We start from the raw sequence: 19486 nt of genomic DNA, 5'->3' as shown, positions 1-19486 counted from the left end.
GAGAGGCATGAACTGGTGCTGGTGGGATGGGCTCTAGGACTATCCTTGGGGGAAAAGATAGAGGCAAAGCTGAGGAGACAAATGGGACCTGAGGTAGAACTGATAGCTCCAATATGGAAGATGGGATGCTAGATTTCTTTTAACTTCCCTCCTTGCTTACCTTCCCTCTGATACCTTTACCCCCAGGCAGTATTCTGTAGGATACAAAATACAGTGGCAAAGGCTAGACAGGTGGTGCAGGAGGCAGTGGGAAACTTGATAACTGTGAGGAGTTTTGGGGCAGAAGACGATGAAGCCCAGCGCTATAAGGAGGTCCTGGAACAACAACGGAAACTACAGTGGCTCCAGGACATGGAATATGGAGCGTATATGCTCTTCAGGCAGGTGAGCCTAGAGTGGGACATGGCCAAGGGGACACAAGAAGAGTAAATGCATCCCCAGGTGATGCTGCTTTCAGACTCTGATCTCTTACATTTGACACTCCCCTTTCTAGTCCCAGTGTTTACACACCCTCTTTATCTCAGAATTGCCGTAGGTACTCAATGGGAAATCAGTGTTGCCTTCAATCAGAAGGAGAAGAGATGGACCCCTTGGTAAAAGGACATATCCTATCCTCATCCTACTTCCTCTTTCTCTTTTAGGGACTTCAATTAGGAATGCAGATATTGATATTGAATTGTGGGCTAAGGCAGATGCTGGCTGGAGAGCTCACCATGGGGGGCCTCCTTTCCTTCCTACTTTATCAGAAAGATGTTGGGAGATGTGTAAAGGTAAGGGAAAATGGCCATTGCTCCATTTGTCTTTATCTCTATTTCAGAATTTGCTTCTAGCTATTCACAGAACTAGGAGCGGGAAGGTTCATTTAATAGAAACCTGATTCTACATTTGTGGAGAAGAAAGAATGGTTTATATATGTCCTGGTGAGTGTTTAGGACACTAGGTTCTGATTTCTTGACTTGTTCCCATCTCATTTTCTCAGAGCCTGCTGCATGTCTGCGGTGACACGGTGAGCAAAGTTGGAGCTGCAGAGAAGGTGTTCCAGTACCTGGACTGTGAGGCACAGATGCTCCCCTCTGGGATACTTGCACCTTCTACTTTGCAGGGCCTTGTGGAATTCCAAGATGTCTCTTTTGCTTATCCTACCAACCCAAATTTCTTTGTTCTCAAGGTATCTGAGATTGGGATCTTGTCCTCTGGGGATCCAAGCATTCAGCCCCATAGTCCTCAGCTTTATTGAATCTAAAAAGGGGTGGTGAGACTAACCCTCAGACTTTTGTCATTCTTTTTACTAAATAATGGGGAGAGGTAGAAGGGCTATAGATTATCTTGATAGGAAGGGAAGAAAGGAAAGAAGGAAGGGATTATATTGTTCTCTCATTGACTCTTCTTCCCTTCTTTCCTCTAATCTTTCAGGGAGTGACATTCACTCTGTACCCTGGGAAGGTGACAGCCCTAGTAGGCCCCAATGGGGCTGGGAAGAGCTCAGTGGCTGCATTGCTGCAGAATCTGTATCAGCCTACAAGGGGCCAGCTGCTGCTGGATGGGGAGCCCCTGACACAATATCAGCACCAGTACCTGCACTCACAGGTGACAAAGAGGAGAGGGACATGAAGTTGAGGAGAGAAGCAATGGGAGAAGGGAAGTAGGCATGGAGCCAGGTTGGGGAAAAGAGAATTTTTTTTCCCCTTGGAATACCTGTGGAGAAGAGGAGGGTCCCTTGGATGGCTGTATTGCATTAGTTCACCCAGCCTTCTCTCCCCATACAGGTGTCTGTGGTTGGGCAGGAGCCTGTGCTGTTCTCAGGATCAGTGAGGGACAACATTGCTTATGGGTTAGAGAACTGTGGGGATGATGAGGTGAAGGCTGCTGTCCAGGCAGCCCATGCTGATGGATTCATTGCCAACATGGAGCATGGGTTGAATACAGGTACCTCATCAACTTGCAAGACTTTGATAACAAATTTCTTCATAATATTCATATCAAATACTTTTCCATCGCCTGAGGTGTTCATCAGAGGCCACTGGTACACTAACTCTAAGTTTGGCATTGGTCCTTCTCGTTCTTTCTGCCTTGGATCTCCTCATCAATATTTTTAAAAGTATTTTGAACCTACTCCTTCAGTCATTTTACTTGAGAGATTGTCCTTTGTGTGAAATGTAGGAGTGATGCCACTTCTCCCTGGGGGCACCTTTGGACACCCATCCTCATGACTCTTAATCTGATCTAAGGGGAAATGGTGGAGGGTAAGAGTGGATGCAGAATAGTGTTTCCTATATATGGAATATTCACAGGACCTTGTCTCTGAGGAAGGTTATGTTTTCTGTTTCTTCAGTTGTTGGGGAAAAGGGGAGCCAGTTGTCTGCAGGACAGAAGCAATGTCTGGCCATCGCTCGGGCCCTGGTACGGAATCCCCGTGTCCTCATCCTGGATGAGGCCACCAGTGCCCTGGATATGGAGTGTGAGCAGGCGGTAAGGGCAAGTTGCTATGAAAGAGACAGAACTCTGCAGGCAGGTGATGGTAGGGCCTGAGTCATATATAGCAGTGGTGGTAGAAATAAGCATAGCTAACCGAGGCTGTGTGAGGCAAGGGAGATGGGGAAAGTATGCCTGGTCCAGGTCTCTCCAGGATTTGGGGTAAGCATGCACATTCCAATAGACGGGATGGTGGGGAAATTGTATGTGCATCTCCTTTCAGTTTTCTGTTTCCCAGATGATGGAGCAGGGGAGTCTTCTGAAAGGTATTGGAGATTGGGAATACTGATGGGTCTCTGTGGTTCCATCCATTCCTTCTTCCTTTCCCACCACATTTGCCTCATCACATTATGTACAATAAGCAGTTCTGGGTTAGACATGGAGGTTTCTGTGTTTAAATCTCTAATACCCTCTGTCTCCTCATCCCCCAGCTTCAGAGTTGTATGGTGCAGGAGAGTCGGACAGTATTGGTAATCGCACACCGCCTGCACACAGTACAGGCTGCTGACCATATCCTAGTGCTGGAGCAGGGGAAGCTGGTGGAGCAGGGAACCCATGCTCAGCTCCTATGTCAGAGAGGCCTTTATCACCGCCTGGTGCCTCAGTAGCCTGGAGATTGAATTCATGGAGGAAGGAGGGCACTTATTCTATGAGGCTTGGGTTTGGATAAGGATCTTGACAATTCAGGCCGCCCCTCCCACTCTTAAGCCTGGGCTTCTATACAATAGCTTCTATATCTGCAGAGATAATGGGACTTTGGACTGAAGTGCCCACCAGAAATCATACACTAGAGCCCCCTTAAACCTGCTAGAGGAGACCCCTACTAGGTTCCTTGGAAACCACCTAATAGGCTCCAATAGTAAAGAAATGTTTTACCTGTGTTGCTAAAATAATGCCACAGATTCCCACAGATTCAGGTCTGTTTATGTTTGTATACAAGGCTTTGCTAAGGGACTATGGCTTCGCTTTGCTTCAGTAGAAATAATACTAAGGCTTTGTTTCAATAAGAATAACACTGAGAATGCTTTGCTTCAATAAGAATAATACTGAGAAAGCTTCACTTCAATAGAAACAATGCTAAAGACATTGCACTCCTTAGAAACATATTCTGTTGCTAGCAATCACATTGTCTATAAAATTATGTCTAACAGAAAGCTCGGGGCTGTCTTTCAGTCTGAGATGCAGTCCCGGCCAGTTAATAAACACTCCTATCAAATTATGATTGGCCTAGCTATCCTGTTATATCTTGGGTGTCCATTACAGGACAAGAGGTACCCATAGGGGCGTCCCTTCCAGAGACTATGTTCTTCCCATGCTTCTTTCCAGAATTCTGCATAGGCATGTGTGTGAGCATGCCAGGTAATAAATCATTTTGCTGAAGGATTTTCATGATACTCTGAGGAGGTGACTATGATAGCAAATAATAGAGCAGTATATTGGGGTAAATTTGGCCATGTTTGGAGTCTCATTATGAGGTGATACTCCTGTGTGAGACTGAATCATACAGGTTATTGTATGTAGAATGACTGCAGCTATTCTAGTAAAGCAAATTGAAAACTGGAGGCAGGGGCTAGGATGGAGAAGGCTGTGAACTAGGTACTGATCTTATTGGAGAGTTGGGATAGAGATCTAGTTGGCCAAATATGGCAGCACCAAGGATCTGGTCAGGGTAGAGTGAGCTATTGTAGTAACCCCCATTTTGTGAACATCCCCCATCTCTCCTCATCATAGGAGAGCTGCCTGGGAAACCTGCCAACAAAGCTCAGACAGAAAGACCTGCTACCTGAAGCCCACGGCACCCCCCCCCCTTGTGTCTAGTTCTTGAAATAGATTTGGGAACTTTCCAGCTGGGCAACAAACTGATGCCTAGACAACAATCGTTAAGCGATGCCATCCTTTGGCTTCTGTATTTTCCCTGTTTGCTCCCTTTGGTGACATTTATGTTGTACCTTTTGTCTATATAAACCCCAAGATGTATATGCTCAGGGCTGCCTGATTTGGGTACATGATCCCTGGCAGTCCCCAGGTTAATTATGCTCCACGAATAAAATTTCATTTTAAGTGATTAATGGTCTCCATCTCACAATTTCATGTCACAACACTATAAAGGAGGGAAGGTTATTGAGTGATGGTAGTTTAGAGTGAATCTTAGAGTGGCACTTGCAAAGACCTTGTATATTAAGAATTATAAGAGAAGACATAACAAGCCTTGATGAGACTGCAAATTGATGCCTTTTGGTAAAATCCTAAATTTTAGGGAGTACCAGAAGAGGGAATGCATGTGGAGAAGAGATCTAAGGGATTTTTTTTTCTTTTTGAGAGAGAATAGAAGAGAAAAATCTTGTTATTTTGGAAAAATAGAATGAATAAGCTCATGTTCTAGAAGACAGCAGAAAATGAAGGCACTGAAGAATAGTGACTAGGAAGACTAGGACTGAGACAGATTAGTTTGAGAGTTATTAGAGGTAAGAGGGGGAAAGTGTTTCAAAGGTGAGTAGGTGGGGAGATAATAGGACCATCTCTTCTGGGGGGAGGAGAGATGGGTGTCAATACCTCCCCCTCTTCCTCTGATGTTCAGGTTATAGAGGTTCTGTTCCATACTGAACCACTGAAGGACTGAGAAGAGAGTAGCAGTCCTTTGATTTATGCCAGGAGGAAATAGTTATTCTCCCTGCCCCCAGTCCTCTGGGTGTCTAAAGCCTGATTTGCTTCTTGGAAAGTATATATATATATATATATATATATATAATTTCTGGACCTGATTCCAGTGGATGTAAGGAAGGAAAATATAATAGAATATGATAAATATGGTAGAAATATAAAATTAGAGGGATCCTTAGAGACTACTTATTACAAATTAATTGTACTTAATTTACATATTGAAGGTAGAGGTAGTGAAATGAATTGTCCAAGGACAGAGCAAAGTGACAGAAAGGAGAATAAACTGGTTTTACTGAATACCGGCAGTATCAATAATGGGAAGACATGGATCTATACAGGAGATTTTATGGCCAAAGGGAAGGAGAACAATCATGGAGAGGGCAGGGTCCACAAAATTTGGGGAACCATGCGTGTTCCATAAGACTCTGTCCTGGGTCCACTTCTCTTTTTCTTTTATAATGCTTCATTTGAAGATTTTATCAGTTCCCATGAATTTAATTATAATTTCTATGCTGATGATTCTCAAATCCACCTATATTGCCCTAACCTCTCTGCTGCCTTCCAATCTCATAGCTCCAGGGGTTTTTCAGACTTTTCAAATCCCATGTTCAGTAGACATCTTACACTTAAAAACGTCCAAAACTGAGCTCATCTTTTCCTCTGCAGTGAGCAACACCATCCACCAACACCTCAGAACCTAGATGTCATCCTTGAATCCCCATTATCTCTCACCCTCCATATCCACTCTAGTGCCAAGGTCTGAGGATTTCACTCTTGTAACATCTTTCAAATACCCTACCCCCTTTTTTTTTTAAATGCACATTAAAAGGTCTTTATTGTTTCTTCAAAATCAAGCCAAGATAGTAAGTTTTCCCCTTACACAGAAAAGAAAGCAACTTTGTACAAGTTTATTACAAATCAGAAAAAAAAACCAACCCAGGATCAAACATTATACAGCTCAAATTTTGACTTTAGGTAATATTGATCTTTAGTGATTGCACATGGGAGTTTGGAAGTGAACAGGAAAAATGAGGCAATGTCAATATAATTATAAAAAACACATTCAAATGTCATCGTGGCTAGGTCAGTCATATGTGGGAAAAACAGAATACAAACTGTGAGAACACAGCCCATGATAAGGCATTCTAACACGTGGAAAAGAAAACTCATTTTGAAGGAAGGTTTCACTGAAAAATACAAGCTTCATTCCAATGTAGTTTCATCTTCAGTATTTTCCAGCTTTGACTTTTTTCTATACCAAGGATGTAATTAACCTGGGCTTTGGGTCAGCCTGAACTTTTCTTTATTAAAAAAGAAACAACCCATGAACTAAATGTAAACTTGAGGCACTAAGCACTGTCACCCACAAATTGACCGTCTTCTTATCACTATAGCAGTTCTTAGCAGAGACAAACCTGGACAACATTGTCCTCCTCAGCAAGCTGCTACTTAAAACACAGTCATCACCCTGTTTTTTTATACTTACCCAAAGGGCTTGGGAATTTTATGGAGGAATTTCTGTTACCTATCAGCAACTAGTGGAATTTGGGAGTCTGGGGGTGGTGGTGCCAAGGGAACTACACCTACATCCTAGCAGCAGCCCAGATGGTGGAAGGCTAAACTTCCCAAAAACTTGTGTCTAACTTAAGTTTATACCAACTCAAGGGAGTTTTGTTGTGTGTGTTTTCAATGTAAAAGGATGACTTATACACTACAGCACAATCCTTAATTCCAGGTTCTGGTAGTATCTAGTTCGTCTGGTAAACTGTTCTGGAAAGCATTACAGAATGGTCACCATTAAATATATGAGAAAAAGGGTTTATTCAGAAAAGATTAATCTTCATTTTTTTTTTCTTTGCTGTAAGAAATGCCCCTTTACTAAATGTTTTAAGTGGAGCATTGCTGAAGCTCAACACATCAATTAGCAAGTCAAAGGAACTATTTGTGAGAGGTGGCTCATGATCCTGGGAAAGAAGAACTAATAAGAGTTTGCTCTGAAAATGACCACTTAAAATTAAAAAAAATAATAATTACCTTCATTTTCTAGAGGAGGAAAGTGAGGCACTGAGAGGTCAAGAGACCTAGACACAAAAACTGAACAGCCTCTATTATATTTCTTTCTTCAGTACTGTGGGACTTCATTGAAATCAGCAGATTACTCTTTCCCCCTTGCTGAGAATTTCACGGTGATTCAGATTCTTAAGTTAGGGAGGTGTACAATGACAGGGAGAAGTAAGAAGTGAAACACATTTTCATGACTGCTTTCTGTTAAAAACCATGAAGGCAGAGGAGACACTAACAGGAAACTGGTACCCAGGTATTACAAAAAAAGTGATTGCAAGGAAGAAAACTGAAAAATAGTCCAAAAGGCAATTAAGTATGATCATCTCTCTTTTTTTTATTTTAAGCAACTGGAGTTAAGTAACTTGCTCAAGGTTATACCGTCAGATAGTTTTTTTGTGTGGGTGCCAAGTATCTGAGGCCAGAACTGATCCCCAGTCTGCCCAAGCTGGGGCAGGTGCTCTTACTCACTCTTACTCACTTACTTCAATACTACAATACCTCAGTAACTTAATAAAAATTAGGTAGTTTGACCTAATTTTGTGATAACTCAAGGATCAAGAGTTTCTGGAGAAGCTCACCTGGAGTGAGGGTGTTCCGGTACTTCAAACACGAGTAGCAGCATTTACTAGCTATTTTTCTACCCTAAAGTCATCAAAATCATCCAAATGAAAATCCTTGCATTACACAGTAAAAACCATTCACTGGAAAGGGCTAGTCTCCATACTGTACTTCTGTTCGAAGTGTCTGTGTGACATAATTCACTACCACTGATGCCAGCTTCTGCTGAAGGGCGACATTCCCCATTACCAGTGCAGTCAGCTACGCCACATCCTTTCAGTCCAAGTCTCTGATAATGGCAAAGGCTTCGTTCAAAAGCTTCTGTTGCTCAATAGGGGGCGATTCCATTATGATCTGAGGAATTGGTTTAAATTGTCCACTAGTCATCCAGGCACCAAGTAGGCCACCAACTGTCCCCCCAACAGCTATTCCTGGGGGACAGCCCACCAAATTCCCCAACAAAAGCCACGGCCCCTGCTACCAGCGCCCCCTTCCCTGAATGCTTGAAGGCAGCCTTCATTTTCTTCTCCTCCGAAAGAGTGCACAGCAATTTCATGTCCTCTACCATGAGTGACATTCTGACTGGCACAGGGCTCCCTGCCTCCCAGGCAGCCACCTGCAACAGTCACTGACCCGCCCTGTCGCAACAGAACCTCTGAGGTCGTGACGGGAGTGGGGAGCGGAGCAGCACGGCCTCCTTCCTCCCTCTAGGCCTGGGCCCGCAGCAGCCGTGGCGTCCTTGCCTCCTCCCCCGGGGCGGGATCCAGAGCCGGGACGGGCTCGGCTCCCAAGGGACCCACAGGGCCTCTGGAGAGGGATCGGCCGGGGCGGGCAGGCCACTGGGGGTCACGGGGGTCCTACCCTACCCCTTCTAAACTCTGATACTATTATAATCCTAGTGCAGGCCCTCATCACTTCATGCCAAACCACCAAAGTAATTTTTCTAAAGCAAAAGTCCAATCATATCAAGTCCCTTTCTCCCATCCCACTCAATAAACCCCAGTGAGTTCTTATTGCCTACAGGATAAAAAACAAAACATTCTATTTGCATTCAAAGCTCTTCATAATCTAGCCACTCCCTATATTTCCAGTCTGTTTACAACTTACTCCACAGCAAGTCTTTTGTTCTGCTTCTTCAAACCAGTAATACTGATAGACTTGCTATTGCTTGAAACAAGATCTCTCAGATCCAGGCATTTTCCCTGTCTTCCATGTTTGGTATGTGCTCCTCTTCATCCCCACATACTGGCTTTCTTAGCTTCTTTTAAATTCTAACTAAAATCCTATCTTCTACAAGTCCCAATTCCTTTTAATTCCGGTCCTTTTCCTTTTATAATTATTTCCTATTTTTTCTATATATAACTGGTTTGTATGAATGTTTACTTGTTTTTTCCCCATTTAGACTATGAACTCTTTAAGGTAAGGGGCTGTCTTTTGCCTCTTTTTGTATACCCATCCCAATGTTTGGCACATTTGTTGTTGTTCAGTTGTTTCAGTCATTTCTGACTCTTTGTGACCCCACTTGAGGTTTTCTTGGGAAAGATACTGGAGTGGTTTGCCATTTCCTTCTCCAGCTCATTTTGCAGATAAGGAAAGAGGGTTAAGTGACTTGTTCAGGTTCACACAGGGTTGAATGGAGGATAGATTGGAGTGAGAAGATACTAGGCAGGCACACCCATCAGTAGGCTACAGCAGTAGTCCAGACATGAGGTGATGAGATGAGTAGTTTTTAACATTCCTCTCTGAGGTAGACAAATTAAACAGGAAAATAAACAGAAAAGAAACCAGAGAATTGAATAAATTGCTGGAGAAAATATAGCTAAAAGACTTACAACACATCCTGAAAGGAACCGCTAATGAACATACATGTTACTCAGCACCATATAGCACTTTTGTAAAAATTGACCATGTATATTTACATGGAAAAATTGCAAAAGAATATCAAATGACAGAAATACTAGGTATATCATTTACAGATATACCAAATTAAAAGAGTAAGCAATTCAGGAAACATAAACAAAAGACTTAGATACACATAGAAATGTGGGGAGAGGTGAAAGGGAATGAATGAACCTTAGTCTCATCAGAATTAGTTTGAGCCAATATACAATATGAGGGAACATAAAAGCTCAATTGGGTATAGAAATCTATTTTGCCCTTCAAGAAAGTAGGAGGGGAAGAGGAAAAGAGAATGGAGGGATCTAGTTAGATCGTCTAGAAGGGAGGGTAGATTGAGGGAGGTCATGGTTAGAAGAAAAGCACTGGTGAGGAGGGAAAAAGAGAAAAGCATAAAATGGGGGTGGGGGGATAGGATGGAAGGAAATGCAATTACTAATAGTTACTGTGGGGAAAATATTGAAGCAAATTTTTCTGATAATGGTCAAATTTATAAAAATAAGAGCCATTCCCCAATTGACAAATGATGAAAAGATATAAACTTTTCAGATGAACTCATCAAAGTTATCTATAGCCATATGAAAAAAATTCTCTAACACTATATTGATTGGAGATATGAAAATTAAAACAATTCTGAGCTATTACCTCATACCTATTAGATTGGCAAATAGGATAGAAGAGAAAAATAATGGATGTTGGAGGGGATGTGGGAAAAATGAGATGTTAATGCACTGTTAATGGAGCTGTAAATTGATTCATTCCATTCTGTAGAGTAATTTCAAACTATGTCCAAAGGGTTATAAAACCACACATACCCTTTGACCTAGCAATACTACCAATAAAAAGATATTAAAAAAGGAAAATTACTTATATTTACAAAAATATTTGTAGCAGCTCTTTTATGGGGGCAAAGAACTGGAAATTGAGAGGATGCCCATCAATTTACAAATTGTGGTATATGCTTGTGGTGGATTGCTATTTTGCTATAAGAAATGATGAGCAGAATACTCTCAGAAAAAACTGGGAAAAACTTACATGAGCTGATGCACAGTGAAATGTATCGTGTACAAAGTAACAGCAATATTGTAAGATGACCTGCTATGAATGACTTTATTATTCCATGCAATACAATGATCCAAGACAATTCTGAAGGACTTAGGTTGGAAAATGCTATCCATTCCCAGAGAAAGAGTTGATTGTGTCTGAATACAGATTGAAGCATATGTTTTTACTTTATTGTTTGTTGAGGGCATTTGGGGGGGGAGGATCTATGTTTTCTTCCACAACATGACTATTATGAAATATTTTGCATAACTACTCATCTATAACCTATATAAAACTGCTTGCCTTATCAATGGGGATGCAATGGGGAGGGAGGAAGGGAAAGGATTAGGAACCCAAAGTTTTAAAAATTAATATTAAAAATTTTTCTACATGTAACTGGGGAAAATATAAAATCCTAAATAGAGAAAAACAAGAAAAGAAAAATCTCCCTAAAAAAGACTATGCCTTGTCTGGCATCTTGTGTCCTCTGGAAAGTACCTTGTTTCTTTCCAAATTGTCTGAAACTTTATGAACACATTCAACACACTTATTTTCCTGAGTATCAAGCACACAAACCAACCAATTAATCAACCAATAAGTACATATTAAATGCTTGCTTTGTGCCATATGTTATGAGAGACACTAGGGTTACAAAAACAAAGGTGAAACAGTCCCTGTTCTCAAGAACTTACATTTTAATAGGAGGATGTAACATCTTCACAGATGAGTAAATATAGGATATGTAAAAAAATAAATATGCAATATGTAGAGAACACTAACAACTGGGGAAGTTGGAAAAGTCACTTGAAAGAGTTGGCACTTGAACTGAGCCTTGAAGAAAAATGGGGATCCCCAAAACTGGAGGTGAGAAGTGAGAGCATCCCTGACATGGGAGACAATCTTTACCAAAGCACAAAGACAGGATATAAAACATTGTTTATATGCTGTGGACCGCCATCTCCAGCATAAAAAATTGAAAGTACCATTTAGATTTTCATATAGAATGCCCAAGACAAAGTACATTATAATTTCTCTTGATAAATAAGATGAGTATTGATTGTGAAATGCTTTAAATGTCAAACAGAGGAATTTGTATTTTGACCTAAAACTAATGGGGAGCCACTGAACCTTTTTGAATAGAGGAGTTGTCATAGTCATGCTGCATTTTAATAATGCCATTTTGGCAGCTACATGACAGCTACCTTGAACAAGGAACAGCTTAGTTGCAGGGAGACTATATAACAGGATGCGGGCTGGGACTTGGATGATTGTGGTGTGAGAAGAGAGAGAGAAACAAGAATTACATCTAGGCAACAAACCTGAGTGATTTGAAGAATGGTTTTAGCTTCAACAGATATCAGAGTTGGGAATAGGAGGAGGAAGGTTCAGAAGGAAAGATAATGGATTTTGTTTTTGTGATGTTGCCTTTGAGATGACTACAGGGCAACCAAGTATATATATATATATATATATATATATATTAAGTAGGTAACTAGAGATGCATAACTGGATATCAGGAGGTTTGGATATGTAGATATGGGAATCACATGTATAGAGATAAAAATTATTTCTCTGAAGTTTTTGAGACTAAGAGAGCTTAGTAAGATGAGGAGAGGGCCAAGGCTCAAGCCCTTAGGATAAGCCTATGCAAAGACTCTGGGATGTGGTTGATGAACTTACAAAGAAGACTGAAAAGGGCTAACTCCACAGTTTGGAAGAAAATTATGACCAAGAAATAGTAAAGTGTAGTGAAATTCAGTGAAGAGAAAACACTCCAAATGATGGAGTGGTCAGTAGTATGAAATGATGCAGAAAGGTCAAGAAGGATGATGACTGAAGAAACTATATTGCATTTAGAAATAAAGTGGTCACATGTGGTCTTAAAGAGAGTACTCCTTCTGTGGAGTAATATTACAAAATATTTCAAAGGGATAAGAAATGAAAGAGGAGAGAAAACAGAGGCCATCAATTGTAGACAACTTTTCCCCGTGAATTCAAGTGTGAAAGGGTTGGGGTGGGGTGAGAAACAGGACTGAAGTTTGAGGGAAAGGTCAAATGAAGATTTTTGAAGGATCTGTATATATACACAGTAGAACAGTAGATGAAGAGAGGCTGACAATTAGGGAGGACACAGGAATGACTGACTTGGAAAGCTTTACAGGATCAAAGTCACAGGTAAAAGAATTAGAATTGGCAAGGAGACAGGCTACCTCTTATTCCAAGAATGGAGCAAAGGAGGAGAGAATAGAGGATGATTCTGAAGTTATTTGAAGTGCTGAATTGGGGAGGAGATGCAGCTCACAATGAATTACCTCACTTTGTTCGGTGAAATATGAAGTGACCTGAAGTCCTCTACTGAGAAAGAATGATGGTAGTATAAATGTTTTGAGAAGAGGAGTTTTGAAAAGCCATTGTGGAGTATGCAATAGAGGGTAAATCAGGGGATCCCATGTGGGAAATGAGCTACTTATCATAACAACCTTCTAATGTCTGGGAAGATATAGTCATAAATTTACTTTAAATGATAGACAAACATAATATAACATAGTATGTGCTCATGGAAGATAAATATGCCCACATTGGTTTTCTAAAATTTTCTTGCAAGTGGGTACCATGGGAAATATAAAATGTTTCTCATCAAGGAGTATAGTAGGTAGAGAACAAAAAATGGTTCTCTGGTTGCTAGGTAGTCAAAGAAGGGTTTGTACTTTGCTTACATTTACTAGCTTAGTTTCTTCCCACAAAACACTGGTTACAAAAAAGACCATCACAAGTATCCAATAGCATAAACCCATTTCTCCAAACAAATGGAAAATATAAATTAAATAAGTAATACAGATGAGAATATGCTAGAAAATATAAAAGAGTGAATGACCTCTTTAGCCTGGAGTGACATAAGATCTAAGCTCAACTAACAGAAATGCCCCAGTCTTATTTAAGGGGAACTTTCTTTCCAAAGTTTCTAGGGAGATAGCTGGAAATAAAAGACAATGTTGAGGAAATGGCTTCCTTTTTATGCCTGAAACTGTTGAAATTTTCCCAAGAAGTAGTCATACCAATTCCTCCTTTTAAGCAAGAAATCTGTTTCATTTCCTCTTTCCACAAATTCTGAATCGTCTTTCTGTATACAAAACAACATACAAAACTCCTAAGACTTGGGTGAAATCCTAGTTACAATAGAAACTTCAAATATTTAAGTACAAAATCATGCTGAATAGCTCATAGAACCTCAACCCCCATGTTTTACCCCAACATATGAGGAAAATTGAGATTTAGAAGGTGAAACAGTTTATCCAAGGTCAAACAGGAAGTATGTTAATATTTGGAAGAGTTAGGATTTAAACACAGGCCTTCTCTGTTCACATATTTTGCTCTTCCCACTCTCCCAAGTTATAATTAAAAAGCAACATGGTATAGCACATTTACATGTACACACATACATATATATAGCATATTCACATATTTGTACATGCATATAGCATATGCATATATAAAACAATATCAAACATATTTAAAATAGAAAGCAGCTGCAATAAATTATCTATGATACCAAACATTTCAAAGACCCAGAGTCAGAGGAATCTAGAAATGTAACACATGAGACACCTTCATTCACATGTAGGTATACAGAGAAGCTATACTAGGCTTCAGTTTCTCTGTGATCAACACCCAATGCAAAACCATAACTCCCCCCACCATTTATTTTTTTCTCCACTAGCCAGAGGATACATTAGTTCAAAACAAAAGAATTTATGCAAATAGTATGGCCACTAGTGTGACAGAAAACATGCACCTATGATGTACAGTTTTCCATATGTTATCACATAAATATTGGAGGGAAGCACATGAACATAGAACATACAAATCTAAGGAATATATTTGGAGGACACAGAAGGGACTCATGTGAGCTAGTCACATCCATGGCAGGCAAATATTCAGGGGATACATATAGTCAGGGCAACCTTGGATCTTGAAGAATAGTTAAGTTTTACATCTCTGTTTCCCAGTGTATTCTCTATTCTGGAGGCCCCTCTCTCTGCTGATCTTATTTTTGATGAGTCAATGCTATTGATTGCTATGCTTTTTATTTGCTACCAGATTCTAGGCTTCATGTCTATAGGGTCACTTGCTTGACATCTTGGTTCCTATCTGCTGAGGTGTAGTAAGTGATAAGAAAGCCTTTCCCTGATAAGGGCAGGCTGCTAATTAGTCGGTAGCAAAATTTATAAACTATCTGTCCCCTCCCCACTCAGGACTTCTTGGAATGTTTCAGTGTAGGAGAAAAAAGAGCCTATGATGATATCAGTCAAGGTAGACAACTACCCTGATAACGTCCAAATTTTCAGTATGTGGTAATGATTCATGAGATCAGTAGGAACTCCAGTCAGCAACATGATCAGAATCCTATCCCTCAGGAAGGAAGAAGAGACTTCATATAGAGACCTGTCCTTGAGGACAGAAAAACATTGGTTCATGTGCAAAAACATGGCAACTAATAATATAGTTCAATGTGAACTTGGACCAGCTAAGCATGTATCACAGAAGAAAGTGTCCAATGTTTCAAAATGCTCTGGAATAAAGAGAGAAGGAGAAGGAGAAGGAGAAGGAAAAGGAGAAGGAGGAGAAAGAGAAGGAGAGGGAGAAGGAGGAGAAGGAAGAAGGTAGGGGGGAAAGGGTGATAATGTAGAACACTGTTTTTCTTTTCTCCTCTTCCTCCTCCTATTTTTCTTAAGTGCTTTTAGAAATTTACTTTATCCATGGATTAACTCATAGACTTAAAGAGTATAATGAATTCTGTCACTTCATATTTACATCAAGATGCAGGTTCTTAAAAGTATAATTTGAACAAGTATGGATACAGTAGCTCATGGATTTAAGAAATAACAATATCTCTCTGCTCTAAATCCTCATTGGCTCCATATAAGGCCACAACCAGAATCAGTAGGGAATTATCGTCAGCATCTTCATTTTCAGTACAGGTTGAAAGGAGAGCATGACAGAATTGTGTTCTTGTTATGAATTACATTCAAGAAAAGTCCGAGACAGGGAAAAAGAGAGGAATAACTGGTCTCATCATGCTACCTGGAAAGTCCCTAGGTGAGGGTCCAAATAAATGCATGTGTCACTGAAGCGCCATTTCCCCTTAGTTGGGTTTTAGCATCTGTGATTAGAGAAATGAGAAGCAAAAGAGAGCCTCATGCTCAGACATGCCATTAGTCACAGAAAGATGCAAAGGCAGCATAACTGCAGGTAAAGGAACTTATTGAAGCCTGTAGTTTGAATAGGACAAAAGACAGTGCTTGGTGGGCTGAAGGATACCTATGCTGGGCTTCAAACCCAAAACATGAAGTATAGTTGGTATCTCTTAAAAGGTAGTGCTTTGTCAATAGTTTTTGAATTAATAAATATTCCAGTATTTGGTTTTATTTATGACATTTGGCTAGTGGATTCAGTCAAATAGGATCATCTTACTGATGAAGGATAGAGACAATATATAAGCCAAATTCAAGGGATTCATAGAGAATAGAGGTAAGAAATCAAAGTCCTAAAGTTGATTGTGACACTCTTATCTCGTTGCATCCCTTATTCTGCCAAAAGACATGACTTTAACATAATTTTAAGTGGATTCTTAAGCCAGCTCTAAAATGACACACTAGCCCAAGAAAGTGTGAAAAATCGTGGTCCAGGCGTGATTGACCAATGCAATCCATTTATTGATACCAAGAGCAAGGCTTTTATAGAGAAATGAAACAAAGAAGGTAATTATAGGTCACTTAGCTTTCTAATAGTGCTTTGATCAATTTCAAGATGCCAGACAGTGATGTCAGTGTTAGGCCTTGACAATAATCATGGCCTTGCTGTTTCCAATACCCAATGAATAGTATCTAAGAATGTATAAAAATCATGAAAAGGCAGCTAACATCTTCTGGCCAGAATCCCAGAACAAGGCATATCCCTGGGTCATAGGATATCAGAAGGCTCTGATTTACAGTCACATTACGGAGAAAACCAGAACTGGACACTTTGGACTGGCCTCTGGAAAGCCTGAAGCTAACTTATCTAGGACCAGCCTTATTCCCGGATCAGACATTTTGGCTCCCTCCAATTACCCTTCCTGATCTCATCCTGAGAAGGTAACATAGGCAAAGAATTTGGATAAGCAGAAGTGGGCAGGGCAGGTCTTGGTCACAATGAGAGGTCATTTGGGAAATAAACAACATAGACCTTCACTTTGTTACCATTTTTGTTCCCAAAATTATATGTGGATATAAATGTTCCTCTGCCTGGATGAAGTAGGAGTGAATGTAACATAAAGGTCTAAATATAGTTTTAGTAATTAACAAGAGCCAGACAATATAATTTTGAGAAAGGAACATAGAGATTATTGGGTTCCAGCTCATTTACATATCAGAAAACTACAGTCCAGTGAGGTCATGTATCTCGTTCAAGAATATATTATATAGTGAGTCAATGACAGAAATATGACTAGATCCAGTCCAGTACTCTTTACGCTATGTTGACACTAAACTAGGATAAATTGAACTGGGTCTATGAAATATATGTAAGTGAACTCTTTGTGTGGCATGCAAACTTTGGCCATTATACTAGGAGGACTGTCATCATTTGTCCTTAGTTTTTGAAGAAGACCATGGAATCAGGGAAGTTATGCCATGACATGTGAGTGATTTGGACTTAAATGCGGGAGGACTGTGCAAAGTCACCAGCCGTACCTTCCTCTCTGGAGTCATCTGAATCCAGAGGTGAAATATAGATCAGGACTACTGGAGATGGCCATGGTGACAGTGGGACACCTTGGCCTTTTTAAGCTAAGGTCTTTAACACGTCTAAATTTGACTGAGGCAGTTCTCATTCAGGGATTAAGATTAGTTAAAAAATGAGGCAGAGAATGATTTTTACCTGAACTAGGAGGATAACATTAGAATGAAAATGTGAAAGTAGAAAAGGAGAGGTTGTTTAGAGAAAAAAATTCAAAAAAATTTAGTGATTTTGGTGTCAGCAAACCTGACTTTGAAAATCATATTACATATTAGGCAAGCCATTTCTTCTTTTCCTGGTACTGAATTTCCTCCTTTATATGCAGTGAAGGTCATCCTATGAAGCAGATATAGGTGTATGCTCTAATCCCTCAAATTGGATCACATGTCAAGCCAAACCAAGTCACTAAGATCTTTAAAAAGCACTCGTATGCCTTGGTGAGATGCAAAGAAAGGCAGCATAAAGTCACTCTCCACTTTCAAGAATACTACAATTTAGTAGGGGAAATAATATACAAAGAACTATATATAAATAAGTTGTATACAGAATCAATTGGGGAATACTCTCAGAGGGAAGATACTATGATTAAGGAAGACTGGGAAAAGTTTTTTCCAGTAGTGGAGAGATATACTGTCTTACTTGAGGAGCAGCCAAGAAGCTAGTGTCACTAGATTACAGAGTACATAGAGGGGAGTAAGGTACAAGAAGATTGGAAAAGTAAGAAAAGGACAGGTTATGAAGGTTTTTTTTAAAAAAATGGAATTTAATGCTTGATTTTGGAGCTATAAGGGAGCCACTGGAGTTTATTTAATGGCAAGGTGATGATCAGTACCATCCTATGCTTTAGGAAGATAATATAACAGCTAAGAGGAGGATAAACTGGAGTGGAGAGTGAGACCTGAGGTAGGGACACCAACCAGAAGCCTTTTTAAATAGACTAGACATGAAGTGATTAGAGCCTGCACTGGTGTGGTGGCAGCATCACAGGGAAGAAGGAAGCACATACAAGAGACATTATGAAGGTAGAAACAAGACTTGGCACTGATTGTATATGGGTGTGGGGTTAGAAGGAGAGAGGAGCAGAGGATGACATTTAGGTATTGAGCCTAGGTGATGGGGAGGATGGTTGTACCCTCAACAGTAGTAGGGAAGCTTGGAAGATGGGGATATTTAGGGGAAAATATAATAAGGTTAATTTTGGATATGTTGACTTTAAGATGTCTACAGGGCATCCAATTTGAGATGTCTGATAGGCAGTTGGAGATGCAAAACTGAAAATCAAGAGAAAGATTAGAACTGGACAAATAGATCTGAAAATTATATGCATAGAAATGAAAACAGAATATGTAGGGGCTGATGAGATTGATGAAAGAAATAGTAGAGAGGAGGAGAAGAGGACCCCAAACAGTCATGTGGGACATCCCAGATAGTGGGAATGAACTTAATGAAGATCCAGAAAAGGATACTGAGAAGTAACATTTATTTAAACAAGAAAGAAGAGACTCAAGAGACAAGAGTTCCACAAAAACCTAGAGAAAAGAGTATATCAAGAAAAAAAGAGTCAACGTGACTGACGGTGTCAAAGGCCACAGGGAAGTCAAAAAGGATGAAGACTGAGAAAAGACCATTAGATTTTAGGCTAATAGATCATTGGCAACTTGGGAGAGAGTAGTTTAGTTGAAAGATGAGATTGAAAGCTACAGTAGAGGGTAAGGAAGAGAGTAAGTAAACATGACACAGAAATTTGTGTGCTTATCTTTCCATAGTCCTTCCAACAATTGTCATTTTTCCTTTTTTTATCTTGTTGATCTGATAGGTATGTGGTAGAATGTTAGTCTTGTTTTAATATTATCTAATTATTAGTGATTTAAAGTATTTTTCAGGTGATTGTTGGTAATTTTCTGACTTCAAGAACTGTTTTTCCATATCTTTTGAACATTTATTTATTGAGAAATGACTCTTGCTCATGTGTGTGTGTGTGTGTGTGTGTGTGTGTGTGTGTGTGTGTGTGTGT

The 19486-nt window shown here is 40.0% G+C and overlaps 2 pseudogenes; one reads left to right on the top strand and one right to left on the bottom strand.

Annotated features, from left to right (window-relative positions):
* The window catches only part of LOC138150027 (antigen peptide transporter 2-like), a 15372-nt pseudogene extending 12292 nt beyond the window's left edge, over positions 1-3080 (top strand).
* Positions 3081-7844: 4764 nt separating this feature from the next.
* Positions 7845-8332, bottom strand: LOC138150302 (protein C19orf12-like; annotated as a pseudogene).
* Positions 8333-19486: the final 11154 nt, after the last annotated feature.

This window comes from Petaurus breviceps, unplaced genomic scaffold, assembly GCF_028583685.1.
Source record: "Petaurus breviceps papuanus isolate PSGF00001 unplaced genomic scaffold, PetGlider_PUasm1.0 90865, whole genome shotgun sequence".
In the NCBI taxonomy this organism is placed as follows: domain Eukaryota; kingdom Metazoa; phylum Chordata; class Mammalia; order Diprotodontia; family Petauridae; genus Petaurus; species Petaurus breviceps.
This window is presented reverse-complemented; position numbering and strand designations above follow the sequence as displayed.